The 13,731-nt window shown below is 42.1% G+C and overlaps 1 long non-coding RNA gene across 1 annotated transcript in view; it reads right to left on the bottom strand.

Annotated features, from left to right (window-relative positions):
* Positions 1-236: 236 nt before the first annotated feature.
* The window catches only part of LOC141003408 (uncharacterized), a 92,060-nt gene continuing 78,565 nt past the window's right edge, over positions 237-13,731 (bottom strand). The window contains exon 4 of the long non-coding RNA XR_012179713.1: positions 237-346. This is a non-coding gene — a long non-coding RNA (uncharacterized lncRNA). The remainder of the gene's footprint in view (positions 347-13,731) is intronic.

The raw sequence follows: 13,731 nt of genomic DNA, 5'->3' as shown, positions 1-13,731 counted from the left end.
CATTTATGGAGACATTGTTTCTTCATGTGATTGTGAAGAGAAAATAGATCCAGCAGGACTGATTACATAACGACCGTCAGAGCCAAAAGGGTTTTAACATGTTTGTTGATTTCATTCATCATCAGGGCAAATAAAGAGATGAAGAAGAAACAGAGGGGACGAAACGTCCAAAGAAAGTCCTCACTTGTCTTCAATTCCTGGCACTTCTTTCTTTTTCTACCCATCTTTCTGCCTCATTCAGTCGCTTTGTCTCTCTTTCCCCCTCCTCCGTCTGTTGGTGTGCAAACTCTCCCGTCCATGCCAGGCTGAGGACCGCTGCTGCCAAACACAATAATGTTGTAGGACACTGTGAGACAGAAGAGCATATAAATACTTCCACATTACTGGAATAGTTAAGGAGAGAGAAATGGATGGCTGAAGACGGAGGACAGACGGGGCGAGGTGTTCCAGAGGGCAAAGTGTGGACGGACGAAGGGAAAATGAAAGAAAAATAGACTCGAGGCGACGAACCGCAGGCGAATTATGACTTGTTCTTTTCATCCTTTCGTAACGAACATTTGTACATGATTAAAGCGACCAAATATTCAAGAACGCTGTGTCTTATTGCTTTTGAAAACATACTCACATGATCAAAAGGGCTATTTTAAAGAGAGGTAATTGTTTAGAAGCATCATGCCAGGTTTCTGAATTGCTCTGCAGAAGAAGAAAGCATGTTGTTTTGAAAGAATGTCCATTTAGATTTAAAGACATATTTACTGGATATATATGCAGCTGCTCCCAATGATTCTTCTGAGTTCTTTATAAAACTACAGATGTTACAAAATATTAACGTATTTTAAAATGTACCTGTGGCGCCTTCGATTAAAAAAAAGCACCAAGGAAAGAAGGCCAGAAAGAGAAAGAGGGATAAAAGTGAAGGTTGGAAAGAAGCAGTTTTTTTACGAACATGCACGAGGCTGTTTACTCGGTCCATCGTTGGATGGATGGATTAGGGATGAAAGACAAAATTAAGCAATTGAAAGAGACACATAGGGAAGACGGGATTATGGGTGAATCCAAATTTCCAACCTCTGGACTTGTAGACTGAACCTGACGGTGATATAAGCCATTAATAAACTTAACTCTGTAGCCGATTTTTCTACATATTTCTGTATCACCATGGCCGAAATGATCCAGGTAACACTTTAATAAAGTAACTGTTAGACACGTTAACAACAAGGTCTTTGTTTTTTCAGTCTGCAATTGGAAAAAAACAAAAAAAAAACAACCTCACATCTGTGTTGCAATGAGTTGTGGGTAATTAAAACACTGAATTCCTTACCAGACTTAAGCAGCCCCATGCAGACTCGCTGGAAGTCTGCAGAAATTCCACCTTAAGGCCCTGTTGGACCGGATAAATTGTAGGTTTGGACAGACCGCAGCACTGGCAGCATGCTGGCAAAGTCCAGGATTCGGCCTATTTTTGACTCTTTTATCATGATTACAATTGTTGCCTAACGTGACCAAGTAGTTCTTCTTTAAACAATGATGGCACAGGTCCCCTATAGTCAGGAAAAAGTCGTGAACCAAGTCTTTGTTGTGCCTAAACACAATTAAACCTCAATCACAACAATGTAAGATCAGAAACAGGTTTTATTTCTATTAATTACCTTGATCTGTGACGGTTTTGGAAGTCACTGAAATGATGTGATCCTGGCCGTCAAATCAGAATATCTGTGGTTCTTACACAAATACACTCAACACATTGCGGTTTAATTTTGAGGATTTGATGAAAAATGAGTGGTGAACAGGTGGTGATGGCTGACTGGAGCATCACCAGCCACCACATAAATTTGATCAGCCAACATTGGTGCCACCTTATGAAATTTAACATACTGATCGGTTATTAGAGTATCACTTTCCACCAATTTTATAAATTTCAGCCAATGAATAAAGATTAAGTGTTCTCCTGCGTGTTTATCTCTGGTTGTGGAACGATCCTGAAGATTATAGGCAAAGCTGTTTGTTAGCAAAATTTTGATTCCGAAAATGGTTGTCATTAATATGTCATCGTTAAATAACACTTAATCCCCTTGATGTGACTCTGATTCCACGCCTGGGCGTCTTATAAATCTGTTCTGACACATCCCTGATGGTTGAGCTAAGACACAGGATTTAGAAATACAGGAGGAAAAACAGGGGTAGGATCAAAGCTTCAATCTTTGAGATGGTTCACAAACTCTTGCCACTTTATCTGCCATATTATTGCCAATTGTATGTGTATGTACTCACAGAGGAGGTCAAACAGTAGGGGAGCCTTTTATATCAAAGTCTGAGAGCCCGGGCTGGCTCTGCTAGGCACAATCACTCCCGTATGACCCTGTGTGTGTTTCAGAGCTTAAATCATTCCAGCATGATCATAACAATGTCATCAGAGAGTTGGGAGGCGAACACAATGTTCCATAAGTGTGTGTTTGCATCCAAATATCTGTCTGCACACATACGTGCCTCTGCGCCAACTGTATGTTTGTAAATTGCGTTTGAATGCACGTGTTAGCATCTTTCTCTTTACCCACGTCTGTATGTGTGTGTGTGTGTGTGTGTTTGTGAGAGAGAGAGAGAGCTCTGTGCGAGCGTGCATCCAAAATTAACAACCCCGCTGTTTCAGAGGTCGGAGCACAAAAAAAAAAAAAAAGCTAAAGTCAGGATTATGGAAATTTCAGAGGCCGGAATTCCTCGGTTTGCTTCCAAGCATCATTCACTCTGAGCGAGGTCAGGTCCATAAAACACACACACGCACATAAACACACACACGCAGACAAAAGGGTAGTCAGTGTAACGTCGGTGAACCGTGTCAGTATAAATCTGATAGTCCCAACATAATACAACGACGGCCACAAAAATGTCAACAGTCTACTTAACCCCCTGGAACGGATGTGAAGGGGAACAGCAGAGAGAGAAAAGAAAACGCAGCGATGGATAAACTGAGAAAGAAAGAATGAGTGCAAGGTGGCCAGAGCTAACGCAGAGCTGCAGCGAAGCAGAAGGTAAAAGAAAACAGAATAAAAGAGAAGAGTTTGGCATCGACCGAGCAGAATAACCACCGATACATGTTCACCTTCTGGTTTTGGGTCACGTCTCGTCTCATTGTCGTCACACTTGAAAGAAGATTTGCAGGCCAGCACCGCAGCACTTCTTCATGATCATTTCATTAAATTATTACACTTGGCCATAAATCGGTAGCAAGAAAGAATTCTCGATAGATACTAGGCCTCAATAGAGCGCATACCTCCACCAAGAGGCAACAGTCCCCTATATATAAAGGTCCATTGTGTTTGTTTAGGTTCAGAAGTCGGGGCCGAACACCAACCCAAAGTGTCAGTATTTGACAAGTTGGGAATGAGACTCAACAGTCAACGATGTTGCCAATTGGAGCTTTAAGTCCACTACATCTGGATTTTTATTTGGATCTGTATCAAATTGTACTCACTCATAGACACCAGCTGCCTGAATACAAGTATTTTTCATCAAGATCCATGCATTGTTCCCTGAGAAATTTAAATGCAGTGTTACAGGAATGGAGTAAAAGTGGATCCGTCCATTCATCTGATCTGCACCTAAAAGACCCAGCCCCCGTCCAAGTTTAATGGAAATCCACCCAACCAACCAACCAACCAACTAACAAACCAACTAACAAACCAACCAATCAACCAACCAACTAACCAACCAATCAACCAACCAACTAACAAATTAACCAACCAACAAACCAACCAATCAACCACCCAACTAACAAACCAACAAACCAACTAACCAACCAATCAACCAAACCAACCAACCAACTAACAAATTAACCAACCACCCAACTAACAAACCGACAAACCAACATACGGACACAGGTGAAAACATAACTTCCTTGGTGGAGGTAATGAGGCGTCTCCTGAATGGTGATCTATAAAGATTACAAATGAAGTTTTTGGCGGGGAAACAAATAAGAAAGTAGTTAGAGAAGTCCACGTTCTCTCCACCAGTATGAGGGTTAGGGTTAAAATGCTAAATGAACAGATGATAATATGCTTGTTACCTCCTCCAAGGAGGTCATGTTTTCACCTGTGTCTGATTGTTGGTTGGTTGGTTTGTCAGCAGGATTACACAAAAACTACAGAACAGATTTCCACTAAACTTGGATGGAGGATGTCTCTCAGCCCAGAATAGACCCCATTAACATTTAGCGTTTGGTGCGGATCTGGTTAAAGGGACGTATCCAGGAATTTTTATTCTCACATTCATTAACTTTGCAAGATAGAGCATTTCTCGACATTTGTGTCCATTTCTCAGGGAGTAATCCATGGATCTTGATGGAAATAATCAATGAAAAAAAACCCCATCATTTGTTTTAATGAGACCACCGTGGAGGTCCTGAAGCCAAAAACAGTTGAATCTGGCGTCAGTTCTGCTGCAGTGCAACATAATCCAACGAGGCGCTTTGTAGGCCAATCCAACTACATACAAATGAGCGTTTTGGCTGATTGTAAAATGAATGGGGCACTTCTACTGGTTTCCTGAAGATTGTTGCCATGGAGGATAAACTGATTGCCACCTTGATCATTTTCCAGAGTTTTAAAATTCTCTTTCATTGAATAACAAACTGCTGTGCGGCGTTTTGAAAAGCCTTGGAGTCATCAATGGTGGAAGAAGTATTCAGATCCTTGACTTATATAAAAGTACTAACACCACAATGTGAGAATGCTCCACGACAAGTAGAAGTACTGCATTCAAACCTAACTTAAACATACTGCAAGGAACTTTCAACTGGTTATGAAACGGCATCATTGAATACCAATGACTCCTTATGATTGAAATAGGACCATCATATAACTAAGTTCCTTGAGGAAAGAAGCTGCTCTGTGGTCTGGTGGTACGGCCCTAAAACAAACTTTACTTTGTTTCACCATCACCATCTTGTGTCTACAAAGACAGAATCAGCAAAAGTGAAAGTTTCTTGCGATAGCTTTAAATAAAAGTATGTAAGTATATCTTTGACTCTTCAGAAAAGTATCAAAATTAAAAGTACAGTAAATGTTTTCCTATTATATCTGATGTTTTTGGATGTATATGTTGGATTTTATTACTATAGATGTTTAAAGGAGAAATTTGTAAGATAGTTGATTGTTGAGTGTCATTTCCAGGCCGTCAAATACTTTTTGTATCGGTGGCCGGCCGACCTACCAACCCAAAGTGTCGATGACCTGGGAATGAGACTCAACAATCAACAAAATTGTTTCGTTCTGTTTTGTACTGATTCTCCTATTAAGCGTAAAGGAACTTAAACTGAATTTCTTGTAAAATGACTAACAAATAAACCTTGAAACAGCTTGTTTTCAGCTTTCTGACGATGCATTTCCTTGCTAATCCATGAGGGGTTTATTTAGCTGGAGAAGCAGGAGAATTTTCTCAACACATCAAGAAACACTTCATCACAAACATTCAAAATCAACACATCTGGAGGAACATGGTTCTCACCGGAGAGCAAGGATTAGCAACACGAGTTGCTGGTTTTCCACTATCATGCAAACCTTTTCCGTTTTGCTTGCATGGACACCTTCTGACCTGAAACTCAACTCTTCAGCTCCGCTCCCGCAGTAACTTCTCACCCTCCGTCCTGTTCCGTCCTATCCCGTAAACCAAACCTCTCCTCCTCCCTCCTCCTGCCCTCCTAACATTAAACTCACCTCTTCCCTCTCCTCAACCCCAGATTTCTCACCCTACCCCCCCTCCTCCACCTCCAGCTGTAACCCTAAACTTACCTTTAAACATTGTTAGCCCCCCTCTCGCTCCACACAGACACACACACCTCAGCTCACCCTGAGCCGGCCCAGTGGCCTGACCTTGCCTCCTCTCCATTTTAACTCTCCCATAACTTCACACAGAGCTGAACTCGTGCCCCGAGCACCGCCTTCCTCACACACACACACACACAGATGTGAACACTCATACATGCACACACAAATAAATGAAGACACGTTAATGCTTCCGATCTTGTCTTCATGCCTGAACTCCTCACTGTTTGTGTGTGCGAGTAAATTGATCTGTCCTCATAAAGCTGTCTCATAGAGCGGCTGTTACACAACACGTTACCTAAGAATTTCGAAGTCTGCGTCTGAAATCAATCACTTCTTCGTGATGTGGATGAATCTGTGGAAAACAGTGAGTCAGTTGGAAAAACCACGAGGCAACATCACAATCTGTAAAGTCCTTGATGAGTTGTTTGTTGGACAGAAAGTCAGATTTTGATCTTTTTTTTCTAGTGCATTGTGTCATGAAGCTGTGGCGATCGATTCTTTGATTTATGAAGTGGATGAAGTGTGCGGTCGTACAGCGAGACTCGGTTTTTTTCGCTTGTCCCTGAAAGTAATCTCTTCATAGACAGCATTGTAAAAGACACCACAAAAGCAATCAGTCTGTTACTACTCTCTTCATTATGAATTATTGCATTCACTCACCTTAAAAGTAAAACACAGCGTCGTCAGGCGATGTAGTTTTCTCTCAAACAAGAGTAAATAGTGCATTTGTTGGGACTAGTTTCAGAGGTGGATTAATCTACATTTGGGAATATAGTGAGTAGTTTGAGCAGCAGATGGTGTGTGTGTGGGATCAAATGAAAAAGTGTGACCCATTGATGAAGCTTTATTGCAGTAAGGGACACGATATATCTGGCTTTTTGATATAGAAATAGTAGTTAAAGTTGCTGTAAGTGTTGTTTTCTTATTTAAACAATTGTTTAAAAGCTCTGTATTCCAACAATATCACTGTTATAGAGTGTTTGGTCAGTAATCTCTCCTCCTGCTCATGCAATAAAAGAGAAAAGATATTTTCTGGTATCCCAGCCCATCTATCTATCAGCCCATCCCTATCTATCTATCTATCCATCCATCATAAAGATGTATATTTTTTAAATCATCACGTCTCTCTGTAAGAAAATACGGTTCAAACACATAAATCCTGTCATCCGTCTTTCCCTCTGCTCTGCCTCTCCATCCAACATTCTCAGAAACAAGAATATTTTTTTAAAAAAAGGATGCATTTTTTGGCCCGTAGACGACCATCAGCTCACTTTCATTGTTAGTTTTTTTCCCTCCCCTTCTCTTCTCCTGTGGTCATTGGAAGGTCATACACTCCTGAAACATCCGCTGGGTTTCTCTCCCAATTCACAACCATCCGCTCTCCAATATATTCTCACATTCTCTGCAGTTATCACATTCTCAGATGTTAGTCAAGAGGGCAAGAGGTCTTATGGATTCGGAGAATACCGAAGTGTCTTGCGCATGCACACACACACACACACACACGCACACACACACACACACACACACACACACACACACACACACACACACACACCACAGCGTCTGGCCAGCCCTTGTTCTTTGGGTGACCCTTGCCTCTCTCCTCTGTGCTCTCACCCCGTAACTTAACGCTTATTTTCACTTTGCACGCACACACAGGTAGAAAAACACAAGATCTCTCTCAAAATAGATATCCAGGCAGTCTGTCTCACCTTAACAGGTTTTCTCTCTTCGCACACACACACACACACGCACACACACACAGCGCCAGTGTGTGCTGACCTAGGAGTAACTCAGTGAAGTCAGCCAATAAAACACAGAGGAATCGTCGGCACGTAACTTGACATTCTAGTGGTTTGTTTGGATAACCTCTCGCTGCGCCGAACCAACACACACACACACACACACACACACACACACACACACTCACGCTCGCACTACAGCACAGTATTTTACATTTTACGACTCTCTCGATCCTGCAGGACCCCACCGCCTCGCTCGGCCCCCAGCGTTGCCCTCTCGTCCACCCCGCCACACACACATATTTAGTCTACCGAGCCTCTGTTTTCCCAGCAATTATCTCCAAACTAAACAATTACCCAGAAGCGGTAACTACAGACCAGAGTTATTGTGAAAGACATGCTTTTTTTTTTTTAGCAACGTTAGCAGCATCGCTTTAAGAGCGGTAATGTCGGTCATGTTATGAAATATCTCGACAATTATCGGATGGAGAGCCATGAAATTTATACAGACGTACGTGAATTTTGTCCAACACTTCAGATCATGACACATCGACTTTCCTTTTACATGATTGGGGTTTAAGCATGATCTTCTTATTTAAGATAGCGCTTACTTTTTTCAGCGGTTACAGGACAAAGGCCAATAAACCATCTCAGGAGAGTTTTGGAATAAAATGTGGCACTGATGAGAATAAAAACAAGATTTTCGAGACAGAGTTATTATTCTGCATCGTGTAGTTTCGGTTTACGAGCTTGTAAAGCTGCACTTTCTGACTGATCTCCTCTTCTTTCGTTGCATCTTCAGCAGTGAATCTTTTTTATCTGCGCTTGTCAACATGGTGCTGAGCTCGACTCATCATACGTCTTCTTTTCTCTGCTCCCGTCGTTTCCATTTTAGCGTATTTCTTCTTCTGGTTTCTTCAGTTAACTTGTTAGTTTCGGGCAATATTCAGGATTTCACACAAAGAAAAATACAAACCACACGTCACTGAGAAGATGTCATTTTTATTAAAGAACAAAGATGTCTGTCAGTTGCTTGTGTCTGATCGACCTCTCCTGTTACTCACACACTTCACCGTAAGATAAGTGCGTCTTATTCCTCACTTTTAGCCCGGGCTTACTTTGTCCCAGATTTGGACCTGCACCTATTTCATCGGAGCTGGAGCCGCCTTTGTCACAATCGAAATCAGTGAATATATATTTTGTGCAATATTTAACTGTTATCTTTTGTTTTTCCACTGAAGTTGCTCGTAAAACTGTGAGTTCTGTGCACGTCATGCATCGCGGTTTAATGCTTTTCGGCGTCTTAATATTGTGGCATATGATGACTGTAAACCTCACAAGCGAGTGGGCGTTTGCGCTGTGAAGCGGTGAAGTGAGTGTGGCGTATTTAAAGTGTGTGTAGGTGCGACGCTGTCCAGAGTGCTACACCAGAGCAGAGGAGGTCGATCGAGAGACAGAAAGACAAACTAGATCAAAATCAAAAGCTTTTTATCAACTTTCTTTTTAGTTTGACTTAAACACGATCTTCTCATTTAAGATAGCGCTTACTTCTTCAGTGTTTACAGGACAGAAACAGACAGAACGTGACACTTAGCTCAGGTTCTCAGCTCTTTCTTGGTTGTACATTTAACTTTCAGCCTTAATTCCTATTTCTGCATGTGAATGAGTTAAACGATACTCAACAAGACAAACGGGGATGGAGTCAACTGTTACTTCACGACTCTCCCTCTGATTTTTAATGGTTATTATGAATGTTTTTAAGAGTTTAAACAAAGCTCTGTTTGCAGTTTAAGTTTTATTGAGTTTAACAGCTTGAATCTAGGCGTCGTCCAGGTTTGATCATGTACTCCAGGCGCTGTGGATTTTCGATGCGTTCCCTCATTTTCTTGTTCTCCATCGCCCACCTGAACGGCGCCCTTGCCCCTCGTTTCCCAACTTTGTTCCTCCTAACTTGGCCACGAATCGACATGGCTTTTCTTTGAATGGTTACAAAAGGTCAGAAATCGTATACTAACCAGATCAAGGCTGATTACTGACATCACTTACATTCAAACTGACTTGTAAAATCTTTATAAATGTTTGTCTTGAACTCGTAATCCAGCCTGAGACCTGATCCCAGTCTCTCTGCAGGTCCAATATGTTTTCATAATTGACTGAAATTCCACAAAATCTTGCGTTTCCAAGACAAAGTCCTGTGATCGGCTTGTTCTCTGGAGTTCTGATGTGGTTTCTGTTTGTAATTTACGGTTGGGCTGTCGGATCAAACATTCATTCACATCTCACAAATAAATCATGACGATTTCCCCGAGTTATTCCTCTGAAACAGTTAGTTACACGCGCATGGTCGCAATGTTTTTAAGTTTATATAACTTTAAAGGCCAAGTTCGTATTTCTTGACGATATAATGTGCACATACTATGCCTGCGAGTGTGTGTGTGTGTGTGTGTTTGAGTGTGCATGTGTGTGAACTCCTGTTCCCCCTGCTGTGTGTTCCAGGTCTGTATTTATGAGTCTCTGGGCTCCCACTGAAAACCAAATCTTCTTTAACTTTTACCTCAACGTGACCCTGTGTGTGTGTGGATAGGTGGCTCTGTGTGTGTGTGTGTGTGTGTGTGTGCGTGTGTGTGTGTGTGAACATGGTGCCAACAGTGTCATCATTACCTCACCCTGACCTCTGTGTGTGTGTGTGTGAGAGAGGCAGAGTCGTTTTCACCTCTTTACCTTAGCGACTCTGAACTCCCCACAGAACAACACACTCTTTTTAGTCTTTGTGTGCGTGTGTGTGTGTGTGTGTGTGTGTGTTAGGGAGTGTGTACTTTCACGTGAGCAGACAGCGGATCAGGATTACTTTTACCTCTCACCTAATCCCCGACCTTGACCCCCCAACAAAAGCTCTCTCTCTCACACAGTATAAAACATCGTAACGGCGGCGTTTTTCACTCCGTGCTTCAAAGGAGCGCGGCGAAGTTTTCGGGGGAAACCGGCACATTCGTCATTTTACCTGTGAAGTTATGAGAACGCGGACACCAACATCATCCGCGTGCACCTCATAGATCACCGGCCGCACTTCGACACACACGCCAGGACGACTCTAAATTCACAGCCCCGACTGTCACTTTTAGGTGCTGAAAGTTTCACGACACCAGACTGGATGTGAGAATTGTGTAAATCTGGTACTTCAGCGTATATAAATCTTTCTTATAGATTTAAAGCGAGTCTGTGTTACTTTTTGAATGTTGCCCCGCCATAAGAGGCAATTATATGATGGTGAAATGTTAAAATATAGTGTAACAGTAGCACATAGACTCATAGAATGAAGAACAAACGGACCCACGTTTAAAAAACCCGTGTAGACCTGCTAATTTTGGTGGAAAAGGGACATTAGTTGAGTTGCATGACCTTGTTGTTTAGTAATTACATTTTCGTGCTGTGAGTCGTGGTGTGCTGTAGGCCTTTATTATAATATACAGACAAAGAGTGTCGTTTAGACCTGTGGCTTTTCATTTGATAACTATTCATTAATCTAGATAACAAAACAAACATATTAAAGTCCACATCTGGTGTCGCATTGGTTAAAAGGTGCCAACGCCAACACTGAACTGTAAATCAACTCTTGCATTTCCCGTCCAGCCTCTCTGCATTATTTCATCTCTGGTAATTGTAGCCTACACCACATACATGTGGTAAATTATCCTGTCATAATATCCGTGGCAGAGAACATGGCCGCCATCATAAAGTGAAACTGTAGGGAAAAAAGTGTCGGAAGAAAAGGCTCTAACCTGATAATTTCTACTTAAATATCGTAAAAGACAAACATCTGTGAGGAGAGAATCATCTGTAATTTTAAAATATCGGCGCTGTGCACGCCAGGCGACGTTTCCTCCGACACGGTTTCATGAATAAAGAACTTCACCTTCCCTCTCAGAGTAAAATATCCGCTCAGCCTTGACTGGGGCTCCTCTGGTGCCGTGGTTAGTGTAACTGTCTCCACCCTGCTCCTCCACTGGCTTCAGCTGGAGTTTTAATATCGGACAGTCTGACCACAGAGATTTCACAGATATCCCAACCTTGTCAACTGCTACCTTCAAAGTGGGTGTGTGTTGTATTTCATACGGTCTTTTTTGTCTTTGAACGACTGCACAGATGCCAGTTTTTTCTCCGAAGGCATGCGCCGTATGCTAATGTGTGTGACTCACGTCTGCTGACTCCTTCGCCGCCCCTTGACGCCCTTATATACATATATTTGCCAGTGTGTGTGTGTGTGTGTGTGTGTGCTTGTGTAGCAGCTATATAACATCTCTAATGCACTCTGACCACGGATGCTCCGCAGATTGGCCCGTCGTGTCATCTTCTCTCTCCGGTGGTAAAAAGCAGACGATCCTTCGCACACGAGGTGCACATTCAAGCCCGAAAACTAATCTCATTTTGGCTGAACTTGTATTTCTGGAATGTGGAGCGCTTTAATGTAACTGGGGAGTAAGTAGTTTCTCGTGGATTCGTCTGGTGCAGGATGCATATCAAAGGGGTCGAAGGGTTTCAGTATCTGGCTCAAGGACACATAGATGGAGACAGAGTTTGATTAGGGCTCTGACTACAGATCCTATTGGCAACTCGTCTCGCAATCAGCATTGCGGGTACTATATTCACATTACATTTGTCTGTAAGGCACTCCTGTGTCGTATGACCGATCCTTTATTTAGTAACTTTAGTCACTAACTTCATCAAATATCTACAAATTGGTGGATAGAAAACAATCATCGAACATGCCTGACCTCTCGTGATATCCATGAAATTCAACACAGCAACTCTGTCCAGCGTCCTGTGGACAGTCTTTTGCTGACACCGAAGAAGAACAGATACCCAGAGAGACTCGTCCTCATGAGGTATAACCACAGCTTCAGTGATAAACACATTAAATAACCTGGACTATTATAAAGCCATGGTTTGATGAGCGAGGGACTCAAGTAAAGCAGCAAAGGGTTTAAGGGTTTGAGTGTGTTTTGCCTGTTAAATGCAGTCCAGACACCATTTAAATGTTGTTTCTGTCTTTTAAGTCTTTCATCATCGTCTAGTAGTGTCAGGGTGTTAAACTTGTACAGGAAAAGGGTCTGTCAATGAAATATTTAATCGGCTAACAGGCACACTGGCAGATTTCAAACATCACAAGAAGCTTAAATTAAACGCAGGTCAGTGAATATTGTTCAAGAGCTGTAAATGTGGTTGCCTTCAGGTTGACACTAATCTTTATGAGGTAAGTTGATCACTCTGCATAATAACAGTACATGAAGTGATTGTTTTTCCAAGAGGGAATGAGTCGAACCTCTCAGCTACCATCGCTCTCTGCTCTGTTGAATCCAAATGTGGCATCCAGCTGAAATTAAAAGGCCGGCACTGACCGTTCTCTTACCTCGCACTAACGACTGTTATTGTTCCTCAACTGGCAAAACTCCCCGCTCACACTTTCAGAGAAAGGTATTTGAGAAATTTCGCCCACCTGCGTTTCCTTAGGTGGTGGTGTCTTGGCGAAGCGAGGCGGCGTTTTTGAATCCGTGACATGAAAAAGTTCTCCCCTGAACCCGGCACAGATACGCAGGCTGGCAGCTGTGTGATGTGTTAAATCATTTTATCAACAGCACTGTTTTACGAGCGCATGAACATGGTAAACACCAGCAGGAACCTGTGTGTGTGTGTGTGTGTGTGTTCATGTGTTTGTATGTGTTCAGCTATAAAGCGATAGAGGAATGTGCTTTCACTGCTTAATGAGGTTGATCAAAACAGTGAGGCGTCAACAAACGAGCCTCCTCACACGCGAGGTGAAGGAAGGAGAGCGATGGAGGGATGAGGAGGGGCTGTGTTTTATATATAGAAGTCCCATCTGGGCAAATTTGTTGTTTTCATTTAGCCATTGATGAAAATTAAAGCATATAAAATTTGTTTATTTGGGCATTTTGGAGGCAGCACTCCAAAACAAGATGTACATAAAACACACTTATTAAATATGGCCTTAAAAAGTTAAGATTTTGGCAAACTGTGTCCTATTTCCAAGGAGCAACTTTAGCAATTATTATTTGTTTTTCTACTTTAATTTACTCTTCTTCTTGCTCTGTTTTGGTCTCCACCAACTCCTGATAAGAGTAACTGGTTCTTAAAGGTGCTATACGTAAGAA

Source organism: Pagrus major, chromosome 10 (assembly GCF_040436345.1).
Source record: "Pagrus major chromosome 10, Pma_NU_1.0".
Taxonomy (NCBI): domain Eukaryota; kingdom Metazoa; phylum Chordata; class Actinopteri; order Spariformes; family Sparidae; genus Pagrus; species Pagrus major.
This window is presented reverse-complemented; position numbering and strand designations above follow the sequence as displayed.